Raw genomic sequence first — 12,515 nt, forward strand, 5'->3', positions numbered from 1 at the left:
AATCATTGCTGAATGGAGATTAACCGATTATTGATTAGGCGATTGGGTGCTGGGAATAAAATGGAAGGGAATATGACGATCAGTACTACAATAGGGAGACCTATTATTGAGGGGGCAGCGAAAGAGGCGAATAAATTTTCGTTCATTTGTTTTCTCAAGGATTATGTTGACTAGTGATTTTAGTAGACTTGGTTATTGGGTTTTCCGGGTAGTGGTGATTTGAAATTTTTAGTTGGAATAGAATGAAGAGGGTGAGAAATATTGAAAAGATTATAATAAATCAGGTGGATGTGTCTAGCTGTGGCATTTCATTAAGGGGAGGTTAAAACTCCCAGTCTTTAACTTAAAAGGTTAATGCTTTATAGCTTCTTAATGAGTAAGTCTAGTCTAGGTTATACTATTAAGGCAGATCAGGTTTCAAAATAAGATAGGGGGACTATTTCAAGAACAATGGGTATAAAGCTATGGTTAGATCCGCAGATTTCAGAGCACTGGCCATAATACAGTCCCGGTCGTATGGCTATAAGGGTGGTTTGGTTTAGTCGTCCTGGAATAGCGTCAGTTTTTAGACCTAGTGATGGAACAGCTCATGAATGCAAAACGTCTTCTGAAGAAATAAGTATTCGGATGGTTATTTCTATTGGGAGGACAACTCGGTTGTCTACTTCTAATAGTCGGAGTTCTCCTGGCTTTAATTCTTGTGTTGGGATTATGTAGGAGTCAAAGTTTAAGTCTTCATAATCAGTATATTCATAGCTTCAGTATCATTGGTGGCCTATTGTTTTCACGGTTAAAGAGGGGTTATTGATTTCGTCTATTATATAAAGGATTCGGAGGGAAGGTAGAGCGATTAGGATTAGGATAATGGCGGGTAGGATAGTTCATACTGTTTCTACTTCCTGTGCGTCTATTGTGCTTGTATGAGTTAATTTTGTAGTCAATATTAGGGAAATGATGTAGAGAACTAAAGAACTGATTAAGAATACAATTATTAGTGTATGGTCATGAAAATGAAGTAGCTCCTCTATAATAGGGGAGGTTGCGTCCTGTAATCCGAGTTGAAATGGGTACGCCATAGAGGTATATAGGGGTTTCACCTATAATTTAACCTTGACAAAGTTATGTAATATTTTACTAATACCTCCTGATTGAGAAAGACATAGTGGTTATGACATTGGCTTGAAACCAATTTTAGGGGGTTCGATTCCTTCCTTTCTTATTTTTGGATTACATATGTAGGTTCTTCGAACGTGTGATATGGAGGGGGACATCCATGTAGTCATTCAATATTAGTTGTAGTAAGTTCTACTATAGCAACTTCTCGTTTGGATGCAAAGGCCTCTCAGATTATAAAAATTATAAGCATCACCGCTGTAAGCGAGATAAACGATCCTATAGAGGAGACGGTATTTCAGGTGGTATATGCATCTGGATAGTCAGAGTACCGACGAGGTATTCCGGATAAACCTAGGAAATGCTGAGGGAAGAAAGTTATATTTACTCCCACAAATATAATTGTAAAGTGAATCTTTGCTCAAGTATCGTTAAGAGTATAACCTGAGAATAAGGGGAATCAGTGGGCAAATCCTCCCATAATGGCAAAAACTGCTCCCATTGAGAGCACATAGTGAAAATGAGCTACAACATAATACGTATCATGAAGAACGATGTCTAAGGACGAATTAGCTAGGACAATGCCTGTTAGCCCGCCTACTGTGAATAAGAAAATAAACCCTAAAGCTCATAGCATAGCTGGAGATCATTTAATATTGCCTCCGTGAAGTGTTGCCAGTCAACTAAATACTTTTACTCCTGTTGGAATAGCGATAATTATAGTGGCGGATGTGAAGTATGCTCGTGTGTCTACGTCTATTCCTACAGTAAACATATGGTGAGCTCATACGATAAAGCCTAAAAACCCAATAGATATTATTGCCCATACTATTCCTATATAGCCGAAAGGCTCTTTTTTCCCTGAGTAGTAAGTGACAATGTGAGAAATTATTCCGAACCCTGGCAGGATAAGAATGTAAACTTCAGGATGTCCGAAGAATCAGAATAAGTGTTGATATAGGATAGGGTCTCCTCCTCCAGCGGGATCGAAAAATGTCGTATTAAGATTACGGTCTGTTAAAAGTATTGTAATTCCAGCAGCCAGTACAGGCAGGGATAGTAGGAGTAGAACTGCTGTAATTAGTACTGATCATACAAATAGGGGGGTTTGATACTGGGATATTGCAGGGGGTTTTATGTTGATAATAGTAGTAATGAAATTAATTGCCCCTAAAATAGAAGAGACTCCGGCTAAATGTAAGGAGAAAATTGTAAGATCAACGGATGCTCCTGCATGGGCCAGATTGCCAGCCAGTGGGGGGTAAACGGTCCACCCCGTTCCTGCACCTGCTTCTACCATAGAAGATGCTAATAGTAGAAGAAAAGATGGAGGAAGAAGTCAGAAGCTCATGTTATTTATTCGGGGGAATGCCATGTCCGGAGCACCAATTATTAATGGCACTAGTCAGTTTCCAAAGCCCCCAATTATAATGGGCATGACTATGAAGAAGATTATTACGAAAGCATGGGCGGTTACGACGACGTTATAAATTTGATCGTCGCCTAGTAAAGTACCGGGCTGACCTAGTTCGGCTCGGATGAGGAGGCTCAAGGCAGTGCCTACTATGCCGGCTCATGCTCCAAATAGTAAGTATAAAGTACCAATATCTTTGTGATTAGTAGAGAACAGTCATCGGTTAATGAACATAGGTAAAATGGCTGATAAAAGCATTAGACTGTAAATCTAAAAATAGAGGTTTAAGTCCTCTTTTTGCCAAGCTCTGTGGTGAATTTTCATATTGAATTGCAAATTCAAAGAAGCAGCCTAGACGCCGCCGGGGCTTCTCCCGCCTTTTTTTTCTACGCGGCGGGAGAAGGTAGATTGAAGCCAGTTACTAGGGTATTTAGCTGTTAACTAAAATTTCGTGAGGTAGAAGCTCACCAATCTAGGGAGGGCTTAGCTTAATTAAAGTGTTTGATTTGCATTCAATTGATGTAAGATAGATTCTTGCAGCCCTTAGAGGTGATTTGGTCAGGGGTTAAGTGTATAGCACTTGCTTAGAGCTTTGAAGGCTCTTGGTCTGGTCTAACCTAAACTCCTAGTCCAAGACTGATAATATAGGTGTTAGCGGGAGTAGTATAGTTGAGATAATGATTAAGGGGGGTAGTAGGGTTGCCTTTTTTGTGTACTCGAATTGTCATTTTATTTTTATGTTATTTGTGGACGGGAATATGGTAAGTGCGGTGCTATATGTGAGTCGCAGGTAGAAATATAAGTTAAGTAGAGCGGTGATGGCTATTAGTGTTGGAATAATAATTATGTTATTTTTTGTTAATTCTTGAATAATTATTCATTTAGGGATGAAGCCAGATAATGGGGGTAGTCCTCCTAGGGATAATATTAAGATTAAGATTATGGAGGTGATTAGGGGAAATTTATTTCATATGTGGGATAAGGATAAGGTTGTGGTGGATGAGTTTAATATGAATAGTATGAAGGTAGATAGTGTTATTAGAATATATAAAGTTAAGTTTAGGATTATTATTGTAGGGTTGTAAATAATGATAGCGGCTATTCAGCCTATGTGGGCAATGGAGGAGTATGCTATGATTTTTCGTAGTTGAGTTTGATTTAGTCCGCCTCAGCCTCCTACTAGAACGGATGCGAGGGCTATTAGTATAAGAAGGTTGGTGTTAATTGATGGGGAGATTTGATATAGGATGGATATAGGTGCGATTTTTTGTCATGTTAGTAGGATTATTCCTGATATAAGTGTTACTCCTTGTGCTACTTCGGGAACTCAGAAGTGGAATGGAGATAGGCCTAGTTTTATTGTTAGGGCGGTGGTTATTATGATGGATGCGATGGGGTTTGAGATTTTTGAGATTACTCATTGGCCGGAGTAAAGAAGGTTAATGGTGACTCCTATTATTAGTAATATTGAGGCAGTAGCTTGTGTAAGAAAATATTTTGTAGAGGCTTCTATGGCTCGTGGATTATACTTTTTTATGAGGATAGGGATGATGGCTAGCATGTTTATTTCGAATCCAATTCAGATCAGTAATCAGTGCGAGCTTAGTATGACGATTATGGTCCCTGCCATGATAGTTGCTATAATAATAGTGAGAATAGGGGGTTTTATTAGTACGGGAAGGGTATAAACCAACATTTTCGGGGTATGGGCCCGATAGCTTAATTTAGCTGACCTTACTGTAGAATATAGTGTAAGTTTGGTAGCACGAAGATCTTTGAATTCTTAAGATTAGGTTCGAAGCCTATTATTCTAGAAATAAGAGGATTTAAACCTCTATTATTTACTCTATCAAAGTAACTCTTTTATCAGACATATTTCTTATGTTTGGGGTGGGATACTCGCGGTAATAATGGGTAAGGCAACATGTCATATGCATAGGGCTAAAGTTAGGGGTAGAAAATTTTTTCACAATAAGTGTATTAATTGATCATAGCGGAATCGAGGGTATGATGCTCGAATTCATAGGAAGCAGATAGTTAGTAAGAGGGTTTTTATAGTGAAGTTAATAGAGTAGAGTTCTGGTATAAATGGGTTGTGGAATGCACCGAAGAATAGAATTGTTGTGAGGATATTTATTATAATGATATTTGCGTACTCTGCTAGAAAGAATAGGGCAAAAGGACCCGCTGCATACTCTACGTTAAATCCAGAAACTAGTTCGGATTCTCCTTCAGTTAAGTCGAAGGGGGCTCGGTTAGTTTCTGCTAGAGTAGAAATGAATCATATCATGGCTAGGGGCCAGGCCGGAAAGATTAGTCATATATGTTCTTGGGTGATAATTAGTGTGGATAGTGTAAATGACCCGTTTATTAGGAGGACTGATAGGAGAATGATTGCTAGTGTTACTTCATATGAGATTGTTTGAGCTACTGCTCGGAGGGCTCCGATTAGAGCGTATTTGGAGTTTGAGGCTCATCCTGACCAAAGGATGGAGTATACGGCGAGACTTGATATTGCTAGTATGAATAGGACTCCTAAGTTTATATTAATGAGTGGGTAGGGCATTGGGAGAGGGATTCATATAGTTAGGGCTAGTGATAGAGCTAGAATGGGGGCTAGAATGAATATTGATATGGAGGATGTAAGTGGTCGTAGAGGTTCTTTTGTGAAGAGTTTTACTGCATCTGCGATTGGTTGAAGGAGGCCGTAGGGGCCTACGATATTAGGCCCTTTTCGAAGTTGTATGTAGCCTAAGACTTTTCGTTCAACGAGGGTGAGGAAGGCTACGGCAAGAAGGATTGGGATGATAAGAGAGATAATGTTGATAAAGAACATTTTGTTAGGGAGAGGAATTGAACCTCTGATAATAAAGGTTTAAGTTTTACGCAGTTACCGGGCTCTGCCACCCTAACAAAGCCCCTTTTCTCGGGCTTATGAGGAGATAAACTGGTTAGATTGAGTTGACTTCATCTATTAGTTTTAAGGCGCCTTTGTGAGGTAGGCCTTACATCCCTTGTCCTTTCGTACTGGGGGAGGTTATATAATAGATAGAAACCGACCTGGATTACTCCGGTCTGAACTCAGATCACGTAGGACTTTAATCGTTGAACAAACGAACCCTTAATAGCTGCTGCACCATTAGGATGTCCTGATCCAACATCGAGGTCGTAAACCCTATTGTCGATATGGACTCTTGAATAGGATTGCGCTGTTATCCCTAGGGTAACTTGTTCCGTTGATCAAAAATTATTGGATCAATAAGTGATGTTATATTTTGACTTGTGGGTCTAAATTTTAATCACTCGGGAGTTTTTTTATATTCCGAGGTCACCCCAACCTAAATTGCTAACCCACAATAATGGTGTAATGTTATGCCTTGTAGGTATTTAGTATCCATAAGTTTGGGTTAGTTAATTAAAGCTCCATAGGGTCTTCTCGTCTTATTGTGGCATTCCCGCCTCTTCACGGGAAGGTCAATTTCACTGATTGGGAATAAGAGACAGTTAAACCCTCGTGTGGCCATTCATACAAGTCCTTATTTAGAGAACAAATGATTATGCTACCTTTGCACGGTCAGGATACCGCGGCCGTTAAACAAGTGTCACTGGGCAGGCAGTGCCTCCAATACTAGAAATGCTGGAGGTGATGTTTTTGGTAAACAGGCGGGGTTTGTGTTTGCCGAGTTCCTTTTACTCCTTTTAATCTTTCCTTAAATGCATGCCTGTGTTGGGTTAACAATAGGGTAGATAAGTATTTCATTTTTGGGTTGATATTATCAGATTGTTAACTATCAGTGGTCTATCCGTTTCTGATATAAGCTTATGCGGGGAGAAAATAGTTCTTGTTACTCATACTAGCATTGTTGCTTCTATATTTAAATAGAATGGCCCAGGAGGTATAATTAGGAGTTGATGTAATATGATTGGGATTAAGTTATATTGTTTGTTGAGCTGGAACGCTTTCTCAATTGGTGGCTGCTTTTAAGCCAACTATGGTGATGTTAGTATATACTCTCTAATAAAGGTTGTATCCTGATTCTAAGAAGCTGTACCTTCTTAGACTATATTTTAAATTTACATTAAAATTTTGTTTTTTTTTAGGTAAATTTAAAGTTGAACTAAAATTCTGTTTGTGGGCAACCAGCTATCACCAGGCTCGTTAGGCTTTTCACCTCTACCCACAAATCTTCTCACTATTTTGCTACATAGATGAGTTGATCCTTTTAGATTGTTTATGGGTAGCTCGTCTGGTTTCGGGGAGCTTAGCTTAAGTTCTCTTTGTTAAGTCGTTTCTGGCTAGTTCATTATGCAAAAGGTAAAAGGGGTAATCTTTGCTGTTTAATACTGTTAAGATGTCTTTCATCATTCCCTTACGGTACTATCTCTATCGCTCCAATTAAAATTTCTATCTCCTATACTTTTATTATTTAACTAAATGTTTTACTTTATATGTCTGTGATACTTAAGTTTGGGGTTAGTTGGGCTAGCTTTTGTTCAAAGTGGTCATAAGTAATGAAATCTTCTGGGTGTAGGCCAGACGCTTTAGTTAAGCTACACTTTGATTAATCCAAGCACACCTTCCGGTATGCTTACCTTGTTACGACTTGTCTCCTCTTGTGTCTTAGTTAAGTTAATATGGTTATGGTTGTGTCTTATTACTTGAGGAGGGTGACGGGCGGTGTGTGCGTGCTTCATGGCCCTATTCAATTAAGCTCTCTATTCTTAATTTACTACTAAATCCTCCTTCAGTTTTTAATTTCATAAAAACGTTCGTGGAATGTTCTTGGGTAGAAAATGTAGCCCATTTCTTCCCACCCCATAAGTTACACCTTGACCTAACTTTTTTATGTAAAATGATTGTGCTTACTATTCTACCTTTTGAGGGTTTGCTGAAGATGGCGGTATATAGACTGAATTAGCAAAGGGTGGTGAGGTTTATCGGGGTTTATCGATTATAGAACAGGCTCCTCTAGAGGGATATAAAGCACCGCCAAGTCCTTTGAGTTTTAAGCTATTGCTAGTAGTCCTCTGGCGAATTATTTTGTTGTAAAATTATCTATGTTTAGGGCTAAGCATAGTGGGGTATCTAATCCCAGTTTGGGTCTTAGCTATCGTGTAGTCAGATTATTATAAAGTCACTTTCGTGGTCTATTTTATGGTAACTGTAGCTTTTTACGGCTTAGTTAAGTTTTAACTTTAGTGCAAAGGTATCTTAAACACGCTTTACGCCGTGGGCCTATTAGTTTGGGTTAATCGTATGACCGCGGTGGCTGGCACGAAATTTACCAACCCTTTTTAGTATGGCTTAGTCAAACTTTCGTTTATGGCTTAATTTTTATCACTGCTGTATCCCGTGGGGGTGTGGCTTAGCAAGGTGTTATGAGCTACTTAAGAGTGTGCTTGATACCTGCTCCTTTAGATCACTGCTGATTTTAAGGGCATTCTCACTGGGGCGTGGAGACTTGCATGTGTAAGTCTACTAAGAACTAATAGGAAGGCTAGGACCAAACCTTTGTGTTTATGGAGTCGTGCGACTCATCTTGGCATTTTCAGTGCCTTGCTTTATTAATTAAGCTACATTAACTTATACTGAAATTGTAGTGTGTATAATAAATAAAATACATAGTAAATATGAGAGGAAAAAAAAAGGGGATGCTATCTATAGATAGACCACGAGATCGAATGCGTGTAAGACTGTTGTGTTAAGTTAACTAGAGTAGCAATACATTTGTATACAATTTAAATAAAGCTTGTGAGTATTGTATGCACTTAGTCCTGTTTTTGGGGTTTGGCAGGACATAAATAAGTGTATAATAGATGACATGAGTTTATGGGGGGTAAGGGGGGTTTGTATAAGTTAACTTAATGTCTTGCGCGTGTACGTACGTGTACACACGTGTACGTACGTGTACACACGTGTACGTACGTGTACACACGTGTACGTACGTGTACACACGTGTACGTACGTGTACACACGTGTACGTACGTGTACACACGTGTACGTACGTGTACGTACGTGTACGTACGTGTACGTACGTGTACGTACGTGTACGTACGTGTACACACGTGTACGTACGTGTACACACGTGTACGTACGTGTACACACGTGTACGTACGTGTACACACGTGTACGTACGTGTACACACGTGTACGTACGTGTACACACGTGTACGTACGTGTACACACGTGTGTCCTAGAATTATATGTCCTGAAACCATTGACTGAATAGCACCTTGATTTTATGCGTGAGTTGATAAATGATAATGAATAAGTCCAGCTACAAGTTATTTGACTGCATTAGGGCCGCGACGGGCATATTCCCTGAGAGCAGAAGATAAGTTAGAGTTAGTGCCGTTGCGGTCATAGATGAGTGATAGCAGATTCCCCCCCTAAAAATAAAAGATACCAAATGCATGACACCACAGTTATGTGTGATCATGGGCTGATTAGTCACTAGTCCATCGAGATGTCCCATTTGCGAGAATTAGTAGGATTGGAATAAATAGAGTCATGGCCCTGAGGTAAGAACCAGATGCCAGGTATAGTTTCATGATAGTAACCCCCACATTAGCATGGGCCCGGAGCGAGAAGAGTGACATTACAGGCAAGGATTGATGGTTTCTCGAGGCATGGTGATTAAGCCCTTATTGGACTAAGTGATATGCATCTAGTTACTGTTGAGGATCAATGGGTTGTGGAATTGGACTAGACATGTCCTATGTAAAGATATAATATCATGTACATGCTTATATGCATGGGGCAAGCCATTAATGCACGACGTACATAGGGGAGGGAAAGAAGGATTTTTTGGAGATACTGACATAGCACAGTAGAGGTGGTCCAATATATGAATGTAGGGGGTGTCAGGGAATAGTTTAAGAAGAATTTCAGCTTTGGGTGCTGATGGTGGAGCAAGAGCTTCTTCCTTGAGTCTTAGGGAGGGCGACTACTCTCCATTTTTGGTTTACAAGACCAAGGTAATGATTATACTACAAAGACTCTTCATTTTAGAAGATTATTTTCGATAACGCTAATTGTTGGCATTAGAATCAATAGGATGGTGAAATATAGAATTGAGGCGACCTGTCCGATAATGATGAAAGGGTGTTCAACTGGCTGTCCTCCAATCCAAGTTAAAGTGAGAAGATCGGCGACTAAAAGTCAGAATAGGCATTGGCTGAGGGGTCGGAATATTATACTGCGTTGCTTAGATGTGTGGAGGAATGGAATGAATGCTAAAATTAGGATGGAGAATACTAGGGCGAGTACACCTCCTAATTTATTAGGGATAGATCGTAGGATGGCATAGGCGAATAGGAAGTATCATTCAGGTTTGATATGTGGAGGGGTGTTTAGGGGGTTTGCAGGGGTGTAGTTGTCTGGATCTCCTAATAGGTCTGGTGAAAATAAAACTAGTGATATTAAGACTAGGAGCAGGAGTAGGATTCCTAGGATATCTTTAATTGTGTAGTAGGGGTGAAACGGAATTTTGTCTGAGTCTGATGTGATTCCTGAGGGGTTGTTGGATCCGGTTTCGTGTAGAAATAGGAGGTGTACTATTGCTAGAGCTGCGATGATGAATGGAAAGATAAAATGAAATGCAAAGAATCGTGTTAAGGTTGCTTTGTCTACTGAGAAGCCACCTCAGATTCACTCTACTAAGTTGGTTCCGATATAGGGGATGGCGGAGAGAAGGTTAGTGATTACAGTTGCCCCTCAAAATGATATTTGTCCTCACGGCAGTACATAGCCTATGAATGCTGTGGCTATGGTTGCGAATAGTAGTACAATTCCAATGTTTCATGTTTCTATGAATACATAGGATCCATAGTATAGGCCTCGTCCCACATGTATGAATAGGCAGATGAAGAATATGGAAGCGCCATTTGCATGTATATAGCGGATAATTCAGCCGTAGTTAACGTCTCGACAGATGTGGGTGACCGATGAAAAAGCTGTGGCCGTGTCCGATGTGTAGTGTATAGCTAGAAATAAACCTGTTAGAATCTGTAGAATCAAGCATACTCCTAATAAGGACCCGAAATTCCATCAAGCAGAGATGTTAGATGGCGCTGGGAGGTCAATGAATGAATTGTTGACAATTTTGGCTAGTGGGTGGGTTTTTCGAATGTTGGTCATTAATGTTCTTATAGTTGAAATACAACGATGATTTTTCATGTCATTAGTCATGGTTAAATTCCATGTAGGAATAATGATAACATACATTGTATTTATTTTAAGTATCGTTTTTGTGATGAGTTTTGTGGGTTTTGCCACTAAACCATCTCCTATTTATGGTGGGCTTGTGCTAATTATTAGCGGTGGGATTGGTTGTGCGATTGTTCTGAATTTTGGGGGTTCTTTTTTAGGGCTGATAGTGTTTTTAATTTATTTGGGGGGTATATTAGTAGTATTTGGTTATACAACTGCTATGGCTACTGAGCAATACCCTGAGGTGTGAGTTTCAAATAAGGCTGTTCTAGCGGCTTTTATTACTGGTCTATTGTCTGAGTTGTTGACTGCTTGCTATATTTTGAAGGATGATGAGGTGGAGGTAGTATTAAAGTTTAATGGAATAGGGGATTGGGTAATTTATGATACGGGGGACTCTGGGTTTTTTAGTGAAGAGGCTATGGGTATTGCGGCTTTATATAGTTATGGAACCTGGTTGGTGATTGTTACAGGTTGGTCGCTGTTAACTGGTGTGTTGGTTATCATGGAAGTTACCCGTGGTAATTAAGGATTAGTAGGCTGAGAATTATAGTTAGTATGAACGATAGGAAATAGAGCTTGATGAGACCCTTTTGATTTGAAATAAGGGTAGAAGATTTTATTTGGAAATACGAGATTGATTTGGGTAGGATGTTTTCTAGTCAGATGGAGTCCAGAAGTATAGATGCTGATTTCTGGCTGATGGTTAAACTTGTTTTAGGTGTGAGGCGGTGCATAATGGTTGGATAATAGCCAAGGAGGGTGGAAAATTTAAAGTAATTAGATGGATAGTTAAATTTGAGTCCTTGTATGGTAAGGTTTAGTTCTAGTGCCAGGATGAAACCCAAGATAGTTACTGCAAGGGCTATCATTTTTAGATAATGAGGCATAGTTATCTGTGGGGTGGTGGTGGGTGTGATGCTGTGGGAGATAATGTATCCTGCAAATACACTTCCGATAAGGAGTCGTTTAATAGAGTTAATTAGGAGAGGATTATTCTCGTTGATAAGGATTATAGGGGAGAAGCGGGGCTGGCCTAGTAGAGCGAAGAATATAATTCGGGTGCTGTAGGCAGCGGTTAGGGATGTGGCAACGAGTGTAATTAAGAGGGCTCAGGCGTTGGTATTCGACGTGTTAGCGGACTCGATGATCAGGTCTTTGGAGTAGAATCCTGTAAGGAAAGGTATGCCTGTTAATGCGAGGCTTCCGACAATCAGGGAAGTTGTGGTGAAGGGAAGGACTTTAAATAGGCCACCTATCTTTCGAATGTCTTGTTCATCGTTTAGGCTGTGGATAATTGACCCTGAACATATGAATAACATAGCTTTAAAAAATGCGTGAGTGCAGATGTGTAAGAAGGCTAGGTAAGGCTGGTTAATGCCAATTGTTACTATTATTAGGCCTAGTTGGCTTGAGGTAGAGAACGCTACAATTTTTTTGATATCGTTCTGTGTAAGAGCGCAGATTGCAGTAAATAGTGTAGTAATAGCCCCTAAGCATAAAGTGAGGGTTTGAATAGTTTGATTATGCTCTATTAGTGGATGAAAGCGGATAAGAAGAAATACTCCTGCTACAACTATTGTGCTTGAGTGAAGTAGGGCTGATACAGGAGTGGGGCCTTCTATGGCTGAGGGGAGTCAGGGATGTAAGCCGAATTGAGCAGATTTACCGGTAGCTGCTAATAGTAAGCCAAGTAGCGGCAAATTAAAATTATCGTTTGTTGTAATAAAGATTTGTTGAAGGTCTCATGTGTTTAAGTTCAATAGAAACCATGCTA

The 12,515-nt window shown here is 39.8% G+C and overlaps 1 pseudogene; it reads right to left on the reverse strand.

Annotated features, from left to right (window-relative positions):
• Positions 1-7,087: 7,087 nt before the first annotated feature.
• Positions 7,088-8,042, reverse strand: LOC144310182 (18S ribosomal RNA; annotated as a pseudogene).
• Positions 8,043-12,515: the final 4,473 nt, after the last annotated feature.

Source organism: Canis aureus, unplaced genomic scaffold (assembly GCF_053574225.1).
Source record: "Canis aureus isolate CA01 unplaced genomic scaffold, VMU_Caureus_v.1.0 ptg000498l_RagTag, whole genome shotgun sequence".
Taxonomy (NCBI): Eukaryota; Metazoa; Chordata; class Mammalia; order Carnivora; family Canidae; genus Canis; species Canis aureus.